The sequence below is a fragment of the Arvicola amphibius genome, chromosome X (assembly GCF_903992535.2).
Source record: "Arvicola amphibius chromosome X, mArvAmp1.2, whole genome shotgun sequence".
NCBI classification, from domain to species: Eukaryota; Metazoa; Chordata; class Mammalia; order Rodentia; family Cricetidae; genus Arvicola; species Arvicola amphibius.
Genome location: NC_052065.1, coordinates 102,414,689 through 102,424,754, shown reverse-complemented (window position 1 = coordinate 102,424,754; position 10,066 = coordinate 102,414,689). Strand labels below are relative to the sequence as shown.

The following is a 10,066-nucleotide window of genomic DNA, read 5'->3' as shown; positions in this document are numbered from 1 at the left end:
CTGCTTCCTTTTTTTTTCTTAAGAACTTTAATTTTTAGCCTGCATATATTTCCAACACATTGTAAACCATTTTGACTTTTCTTCGACTTTGAATCTTTCTTTTACTGTATATCTCTCTTTTTCTGACTATATGAGTCTTTAATTTACCAAACAATATCGGTAGGACTAGAGCCGTGGCTTTGACAGCTAGATCCAGCCCATTCCTTAGCTTTCCAGCCTCATGGCAGAGGTACTGGCTGTACCCATGTTTATCACCACAACTCTGTGGCGGTTCAAGGTCCCTGCCAGCAAGCAAGCTGCAACAGTGTTAAACAATCAAAAGCTCCATAGTCAGGACTGCCTGCTTGAAAGAGTCAGAGTTTGCCCTGGCAGGATGGCCCAGAAAGCCAGCATTTTAAAACAGCACAACTCTTTTCCTGCTACAGCTGAAAACTGAAAAGCATGCGTTCAGCTTTTCATCAACACCGTTTAAGTGTTTTGTGGCAGGACCTCTTAATGAGCCGCAGGGTTTTGCAGCTGAAGCTGAGTCAGGAAGCCTCTCTTAGATGAGAGCGCTTGCTCAGACCTGAGAAGTTGCTGTTATCAAGAAAATATGCTTTACTCTAGTCTTTCCCAAGCTTTCTCAAGCTATCTGTGGATCCAGTCATCCACGTGGGCGCCATTCTGTAGTGTGGAGCAGCGGGCGTCTTCCCACCACCCGGCTCCCAGCCACCGGCTAGCTTTACCCAAAATAACAACACACAAATTGTATTCTTTTAAATACTGCCTGGCCCATTAATTCCAGCCTCCTACTCATGTCTTGATTAACCCATATCTAATAATCTGTGTAGCACCACAAAGTGGTGCCTTACCGGGAAGTTTCTAGCGTACATCCATCTTGGGCTGGAGCTTCATCGCATCTGGCTTCTCTCTGAGGAGAGGCACGGCGGTCTGTCTCACTTAGGAGAGGCGTGGCATCTGACTGAGCCATCTACCTCACTTCCTTCTTCCTGTTCTGTCTACTCCACCCACCTAAGGGCTGGCCAATCAAATGGGCCAGGCAGTTTCTTTATTAGCCAATGGGAGGCCTCCATCACAATTCCCCGTGTTATCAAAATCAAAAAGCAGATCACATAAATCCAACATACAAGGTCACAAACTATCCATTATTATTCCAAAAGGAAGGAAAGAGAATATAGTGAGAAAATACTGGACAAAATAAAGACCTAAAATCAGCAGGGCAAACTCCAGCTCCATGTCTGATGTCAAAGTGCTCTTCAGATATCCAACTCCTTTTAGCTTTGTTGATTGCAACACACTTCTCTGTTGGGCTTGTTTGATGATACCTTCTATGCAGTTTTCCTTGGCTTGTATCCCATGGCTCTAGTATCTATCTCTAAATTATTGGGGTCTCCAAGGCAATCTAGGCTTCACCTTCTCAGCTTTACACATTGACCTTTCTAGGCCTCCATTCAGGGACACCCGTGACACACATCTGACCTCACTAGCTTTCCTTAGCTGTGGAGAGAGATTGCACAATCCTAGATTTCTTACATCCTAGACTCTAAAATCCAAACTACATGACAGAGAATGCTAATTCTGCTGTTTGCTGGGGCTGAAACATGGCCCTCTTGTTCAATTACATCTTGACCAGCTTTCTGTTTTCAGTGGTTACCTTCACTGTCTAAGCTTGGCTGTCTTAGAACTCAGTCTGTAGACTAGGCTGGCCTCCACCTCAGAGATCTGCCTCTGCCTCTTAGTAATGGGGTTAAAGGTGTGTGACACCATTCCTGGCCCTAAGCTTTTATAAATTCCTTTTCACAATTTAGAAGCTTAGCTGGATGGGATCTTGCCCTAAAATCACCATCCCCATTTAGCATCAGGAATTTCTTTAATCTGACTAGCACCATTACTCTTACTGGTATCTCTTTTCTCCTCAAACTCTACATTTTATACCTTTTCTTGCTCAGCTTGGTCCTTTTCATTATAGAACTGTGTAAGACTGGCCACTAATAACAACATGACACAGTCAATATTAAGCTGTTTTGAAACCTCCTCTGCCAATGCCATTTATCCAAAACTCTTCAATTTAGCTTCAGGCAGACTTTTTAGACAGGGGCAAAAAGCAGCCATATTCTTCTCCAAGAATACCACAAGAATAGTCTCTAGGCCACATACTAAAGTTCTTCCTCCAGAAACTTCTTGAAGCAAGGCTATTACAGTTCAAATCACCCTCTGTACCACTGTCTTTCCTGCTCCTACTAGGATGGTCCATTAGGCCCTATGTAAAATGTTCAACTGCTTACCTAATCCAATACCCTAAAACTCCATATTCTACCAACAAGAAACATGGTCAGGCCTATCACAGCAAGAGCACAATCCCTAATACCACCTCTGTCTTAGTCAGTCTTCTATTGCTATGAAGAGATACCATGATGGCAGATACTCTTATAAAGGAAAGCATATAGTCAGAGCTTGCTTACAGGTTCAGACATTTAGTCCATTGTCATTATGGTGAGAAATACAGTGGCATGCAGGTAGACATGGTCCTGGGAAAGGAGCTGAAAGCTCTACATCTGAACCTGAAGGCTGCAGGAAGATAGAGACACTGGGCCTGGCTTGAGCATTTCAGACCGCAAAGCCCACATTTTGCAGAAGTGAGGTACTTCTTTTATCAAGACCACACTTACTTCAACAAGGCCATGCCTCCTAATCCCCATGGAGCAGTGCCACACCCTAATGCCAAAGCATTTAGGTAAGTGCTTCCCAACATGTGAGTCATGATCTCTTTAACTAATTCTTATCTCCCAAAATATTTATATTACAATTCATAACAGATCAAAATTACAGTTATAAAGTAGCAACAAAATAATTTTATGCTGGAGGGTTACCATAATGTGAGGAACTATGTTAAAAGGTAGCATTAATAGAAAGCTTGAGAACTACGGATTTTAATATTTGAGATTATGCGGGCTGTTCCTATTCAAACTACAACAGAGGCAATAAAGACTTGCATTTAGTTCAGATGAAATTGAAAGGAATTAAATTCAGTAAATGCTAACTAGATTGATTTTGTGTTTCTAGTTTTAGATAGGTAATGAAAAGTAGAATAATACAAACATCATATTATTAGTACATTAATAACTAATTAAAACATTAATAGACTCAGAGTCTAAATATAAGGACCAGGTTACATATATTATATATGTGTATGTTCATATATATAAAGCAGTCTAAATATTTAATAAATTGATGTTAGATAAATACATGAAGAAAAGTTGGAGATGTAGATGTAGTCTCATTTAAATAAGGACTTTGATAATTAAGTACTAGGTCATATTTGATAGGAAAGAAAATAAATCGGCTTGTGTATTTGGTCAAACATAATTATATTAAAAGATTGCCCTAAATGTAGGCATTGAAAAGTTTCTAGACCATATCAGACTGAGTTTTTAAATCTATCTGAAACCCCCAGTGAAAATAATGTTATCAGTGATATTCATTTTCTTAATTAAATAATGTGAACTATTAAAATGCATCCTTTAAAAATATTTTATTTGTTTCTATTCTGTTCTTGTAACAACAAGTAAGGATACAGGAACATGAAAATTGATACTATCTACTATAACTGTTTAAAGAGTTTAGAATTAATTTCGTTCCATACAATCTCACAGACTCAACTTTATTTTCATTGTATTTGAGGAAACAGGACTTTAAAATTTAAGGAGTTAAATATTTTGATTCCCCCTGGCTTCCTCCCAATAGTTTTCTAAAAAATAAAACTTTGTCAATCACATAGTAATATGTTAAAACATAAGCTGAGCCAACCTCAAGTGTCTGATAGACTATAAAAAGTGTCCAAAAATATCCTAGCTTAGCATATTTTACTAAGCCATCAGTAATCTACATTCTTATCTGATAGAATCAATCATTATTGTGAATTCAGTAGTTTCTACAAAAAGCAGAACAAATTCATTCAAATTCAATAATTCCAAAAAACTCCTCCTAGCCTGTCAGGTCCAGGAAGGTGATCAACCAAGCTGAGAAGGCTCCCACAGAGCCCGTCCATGCAGAAGAATCAAAGCCCAGTGCCATTGTCCTTGGCTTCTCAGTCAGCCTCCACCAACGGCCACATTCAGAGAGTCCGGTTTGATCTCATGTCCCATCAGACCCATTCCAACTGGAGTTGGTGATCTCCCATTAGTTCTGTCCCACCGTCTGCATGGGTGAACGTACCCCTCACGGTCCTGACTTTCTTTCTCATGTTCTCCATCCTTCTGCTCCTCATCAGGACCTTGGGAGCTCAGTCCAGTGCTCCAATGTGGTGAATTTCTTGCATATCACCATAGAACCTCCACCTGGCGATAGATGAAGAAGATTCTCCTTTTTTATTTCCAACGAAGACTGAAAAATATCCAATGTTAATCTTTAAGAAGATGTTAAGCAAGTGCTTGGTTGTCACAATAAAAATAATTGATTGTTCCTGGCAGTGGTGATACACACCTTTAGTCTCTGCACTCAAGAGGTATAGACAGATGGATCTCTGTTAATTAGAGGCCAGCCTGGTCTACAAGTTAGTTCCAGAAAAGCCATGACTACACAAAGAAACCCTGTCTTGAAAAAAAAAAAACAGAAGCAAATATTTATGGCTTCTCTAATATACTCAGCATTGTTTTAATCACCTAATTTTTATTCACTTTCATGTCAAAAAATAATAATAGGTAAATAAAAGCCAAGATCATATATTTGATTTTCAAAGGTCCAGATGACGCTGCTGTTATTTTATACTGCTGTTCTGTTGTTTTTATTAAACTTATCCTGAAGACCTACACAAAACATAAGCAGATGGCTCAGGTTTATAAGATGCTAATTTCAAAGATTTCGAGGTTCAGAGTGACTCAAATGGCATTACTGGAAGATCAAAAGTGCTGGTGTTTACAAAGCATAGTCTATGCTAAAGGCTATTGCTATGTAGGTGTATATATAGGTGTTCACATCTTATTGTCAGTCTTCCTCAGCAAGTTTATACATCACGTATTTAATGACTGCGTCACAAGAAAATTGAGAAATGAGTAGTTATGGGGAGTTACAAACAACTAAGATCACATTGAAGAAGATATTGAAGGTTTGAAGAAACGTTTGGGATTCAGAGAAGAGTGAATATATATTTTTATCAGGTTATATTTATATATTTAAATGTTTATATATGTAACAATAATAATTAAATAAAATGAAGCTATTAATTCGAAATGGAATTGGTGAGGCACAGAAAGCATGTAAAGGAAGATAGGGAGGAAGGAAAAGATAGAAATATAATACTTAGCCGGGCGTTGGTGGCGCACGCCTTTAATCCCAGCACTCGGGAGGCAGAGGCAGGTGGATCTCTGTGAGTTCGAGACCAGCCTGGTCTACAAGAGCTAGTTCCAGGACAGGCTCTAGAAACTACAGGGAAACCCTGTCTCGAAAAACCAAAAAAAAAAAAGAAATATAATACTTATATATGAAATATTTTTAAAGTTTATTTTATGAATATGACTGTTTTATCTGCATGTATGCCTGCATGCTAAAAGAGGACATTAGATCCCAGTATCACCATCCTAATTAGTCTTATTAAATAAAACTCCAGAATCAGATGTTAGGGGGTAAAAACAGAATGATCAGAGAAGTAGAGCAGCCAGCCACTAGAGTGCTTACCTCTCTGAATGATCAGGCCAAATGGGAAAATGTTGTCTTTACAAGTTCTCAGACTGAATGCTGTGAGATCCTGTTCCCTCCCACTTTCTATTCCTCTCTCTGTCTAGCCATATCCCTTCCTGTCTCCACCTTCTTAGTGTTGGGATTTAAAGCCATGTGAGCCACTACTGTCTGGCTTTGTTTCTCTTTGTGACTGGATTAATCTAGTGTAGCCCAATGTAGCTTTGAACTCACAGAGATCCCTCTGCTTCTGTCACCAGAGACCAGGAATTAAAGGTGTGTGCCATCACTGCCTGACCTTTATTGCTAACTAGTGGTTATCTCCATACTCTGATCACAAACAAAATATAACCACAGATCCCACTATAGATGACTGTGAGCCACCATGTGGTTTCTGGGACTAGAACTCAGGATCTCAGGAAGATCAGCCAGTACTTTTAACTGCTGACCATCTCTGTGGCCTGTCATGAAATATTTTTAAAAAATTAAAAATTGGCAATATCTGTGGCACATGATAGCTAAATGTCTCACAGGAAATTCTTTGCTCCCAATCCTGGGTCTTTGGACTTCTTGCCTCAGAAGCATAGCAGTCAGCAAAATGGGAAAGTGAAGAGTTACCACAAGGATGATCCTTCCAAGTCTGTTCATCTCCCAGCCTCTTTAGGCTACAAGGTTCGCATGACCCATAGCATCCTAGAAGTTGACAATCCAGGATCCAAGGTGAGCAAGAAAGAAGTCGAAGAAACTGTAATCATTTTGAAAATAACACCCATAGTAGTTATGGGCACTGTGGTAGGTATGTAGAAACCCCACGAGGCCTCCAGACCTTCAAGACAGTATTTGCTGAGCAAACCAATGACAAGTATAAAAGGTGTTTCTACAAATCTGGCACAAAGTTAAGAAGGCCTTCACTAAATACTGTAAGAAGTAGCAGGACAACATGGGCAAGAAACAGCTGGAGAAGTACCTCAACAGCATGACAAAGTATTCTCAAGTCATCTACATAAGTGCACGCTCTCAGAAGATCCTACTTCCTCTGTACCAGAAGGCACTCTGGATGGAGTTCCAGGTGAACAGAGGAACTGTGGCTGAGAATGGGCCCTAGAGAGGCTGGCACAGCAGGTTCCTGTGAACCAGGTGTTGGGACAGGATGAGATGGTTGATGTCATTGGAGTGACAAAAGGCAAAGGCAAAAGGAGGTGTCCAGTCATTGACATCCAAAAAAAGTACCTTGCAAGACCCATTAAGGGTTGTGCAAGGCTACCTGTATTGGAGCCTAGCACCCTGCCATGTGGCCTTCTCTGTGGATCCAGCTGGGCAGAAAGGCTGCCACCATCACACAGAGATAAATTAGATTTACAAGATTGATCAAAGATGGTAAGCTGATCAGAAACAATGCATCTACTGACTATTACTCATCTGACAAGAGCAATAAACCACTGGGTAACTTTGTCCATTATGGTGAGGTTATCAATGACTTTGTGAAGCTCAAAAGCTGTGTGGTAGGAACCAAAAAGGGTGTTCAATTTCTGCAGTTCTAGAGAAGACTGACCTGAAATTTATTGACACCACCTCCAAGTTTGGCCATGGTCATTTACAGACTGTGGAGGATAATAAAGTATGTATGGGACCATACAAGAAATACTACATTGCCAAGGAGGAAGGTGCTTAATGTCGGAAGCACTTTGTAAAATTGATAGGATCTCAAGAATGACTTTTCCAGTGGGGGGAAAAATTGTTTAATATATTGAATTTTTAATAGTCTAGAAAAAGGAACAACAATTTCTAGTGAGCAATCTAAAAGGAAAATAATTTTTATCTTATTTCTGTAGAGAGGGTATGGAAAGAGACGAGAGAGAGAGAGAGAAACACACCTACAAGGTATAGGTACCGGAAAAGATATGCTCACAGCCATGACTATTTGAATAGTATACCTGTTATTTATTTAATTTTTCTATACCCACAGAATCAAATTTATTTCCATTGATTTTTTCAGAAAAAGAGGATTTAAAGTTTTGGGAGTGGGGTATTTATGAGAAATAAGAGATTAAGTCTAAGCTATTTGTTATCTATTCACAAATATAAAAATATTTAAACCAGGTTTGCTGGCACATACCTGCCACCCCAGCATTTAGAAAGTAGAGGGAAAAGGATCTATACCATGGAGGAATTGCCTATAATTTACAGACAAACGAGGCTCGGAATGGTAAAGTAACCTGACCAAGATCATGTATCACTTAAAGAGACTGATTCAAGTAAGTGCAGGCCCGACTTCCTCCAAACCCAGTGTGCATTCTGTTTCCCATGAACATTTCCACAGAGTTAGTTTGGGGTCAGGGAACTGAACTAGTAGATTTGATGGCCCAGATCCAGTTTTTGCTGGACTATGTGAGGTTCACACTGCTATTTTCAAATGTGTTCTCAAAACAGATCTCTGTCCTACCTTCCTTTTCTACAACAGAGGCCATAAGGATCTGCCTCACTGCCTGGGCTAGAAGGATAAGTTAAGGCTGCATCAATTTCTACCTCCTTCTACTTGGCACTTCAGATGAATCTCTTTAGTTTCATCCCAGGAAGCAAAGTGACATTACTTCAGCTGCTGCAGAGGATGAAAGCTCTCTTGGCAAAGATGGGCCTTTGAACTAGTGAAAAGTGAGTGATTGATACAAGGTCTAAATCTTCATCCTTCTGAGACAAATCAGCATTTGAAACAGAAGAAAATAAAGGAAGAGAAGCATGAATGGAGAGGGGGAGCCAGGGAGAAGTGGGACCGCAGAAAGGGAAGGAAGATATAAAAAGAGCCTGTTATTTTAGCAGGAAAAGATGAAGTTTCCTTTTGAAGTTAAAAACTACCTATTCCTACAACCAAGAGATTTCAAAACAAGCAGATACTAAATTTATCATTCATGCTTTTGTTCCTCTCAAGTTTTAAGTATTCCAGAATTCTACTCCAAATTAAATGTGCATTTTAAAACCAAGCTCTTGACATTTTAAAATACATTTTATGGTTCATTAATATGTATTTGGGGTCTTTTAGAATGCATATTCTAATAGTGGATGTAAATCTCTGTTTGGGGACTTTTGTGAGGAAAAAGTTGCGTTTGATATCCAATCAGGTATGCCCTCATGCCTCATTTTCCAAGTTCCAATGGGCATTGAGGGATTTCAACATTCACCCAGTACTCAGATGCTGCACTTCATAGTTTACTCCACCTGCTAAAACTGACATTTGGTTGAAAACAACTTGTGCACATAGGGAAATACTTCACTTTTCTTAACTCCCTGATTCCCTCTGCTCTATCAGGAAGATGGAAGAAAGTATAGAGGGAATAATCTGCCAAAACACATGCCAAGGATGTGAGGAAAGTGGGACTTTGACCTCAAAGAGTGAGATTCTGTGATAATGTCTCAAAAATAAAAGTCTTCTTGGAAAAAGAAAAATCTCCACTGTGATCAGTAAGAACAAAGAAAGCCCCAGAGGACGATGGAAAGAATAGTCCTCACATACTATGCAGTACTAGTTTTTTCTGTCAACACCCAAAACTCTATGGGACACCCTGTATCACATACACACATGCACACACACACACACACACACACACACACACACACACACACACACCACAAAATATATAAACTGAAATTACTGGTGTAAAATTAGATTCACTTATGGAGTACCTTTTATGTGCCAGGCATTTAAGGTTATGTAAACACTTCTTAGGAACTTGATAGGTACTTGTCCTACTTTGAATCCTTCAGTGTTATAACTATAATTATGTTCTCCTTTACAACACATTCCAAGTTCTCTGCTTTAAAATTGCAATTATTGTGTACTGTGATATATCATTTTGTGGGTGAAAATTTAGGCAAGACTAGACTGTGTGATTTCTTGGCTTCACATGGTGACAAACAAGGTCACTAGTGGGATTCATCAGATTGACAGAATGCTTTCAATAAGCAAAAATAATTTCATATTTACAATAGACTCCTTGGTAGGTATTGATACTCAGCTGGGGAAATCAACTGGAAAACCTACATGTATATTCTCTACCATGACAATCACAAAGTAGATAGACCACATTGCACATGGTGGGTTCAGGGTTTCCATAGAAAATGTTTGCAAGAGAGAAGTAACGTGTGGATTTTTTATGGTATGGATTGAGAAACTGGAACAGCATTTCTTTTTGGCTTATGTTTGTTGAATCGGAGAGGGAAGCATTGGTCAATTTCTCTCAGGATATGTCCAATAATTTGTAGCCACTTTAACCTAACACAGATTGTTCAAGGCTTTAAGGTTTAATGAAGACTATAAGCAATATTAGTTAAAAGTAAGAGATCTAGAATAAACCAATCGATTTAAATTTCAAGTTACTTAATGCTCTTAGGTAACTGT

General features: G+C 39.1%; 1 pseudogene; it reads left to right on the top strand.

Annotated features, from left to right (window-relative positions):
• The first annotated feature begins 6,195 nt into the window (after window positions 1–6,195).
• LOC119805363 lies at window positions 6,196–7,345 on the top strand (annotated as a pseudogene).
• Window positions 7,346–10,066: the final 2,721 nt, after the last annotated feature.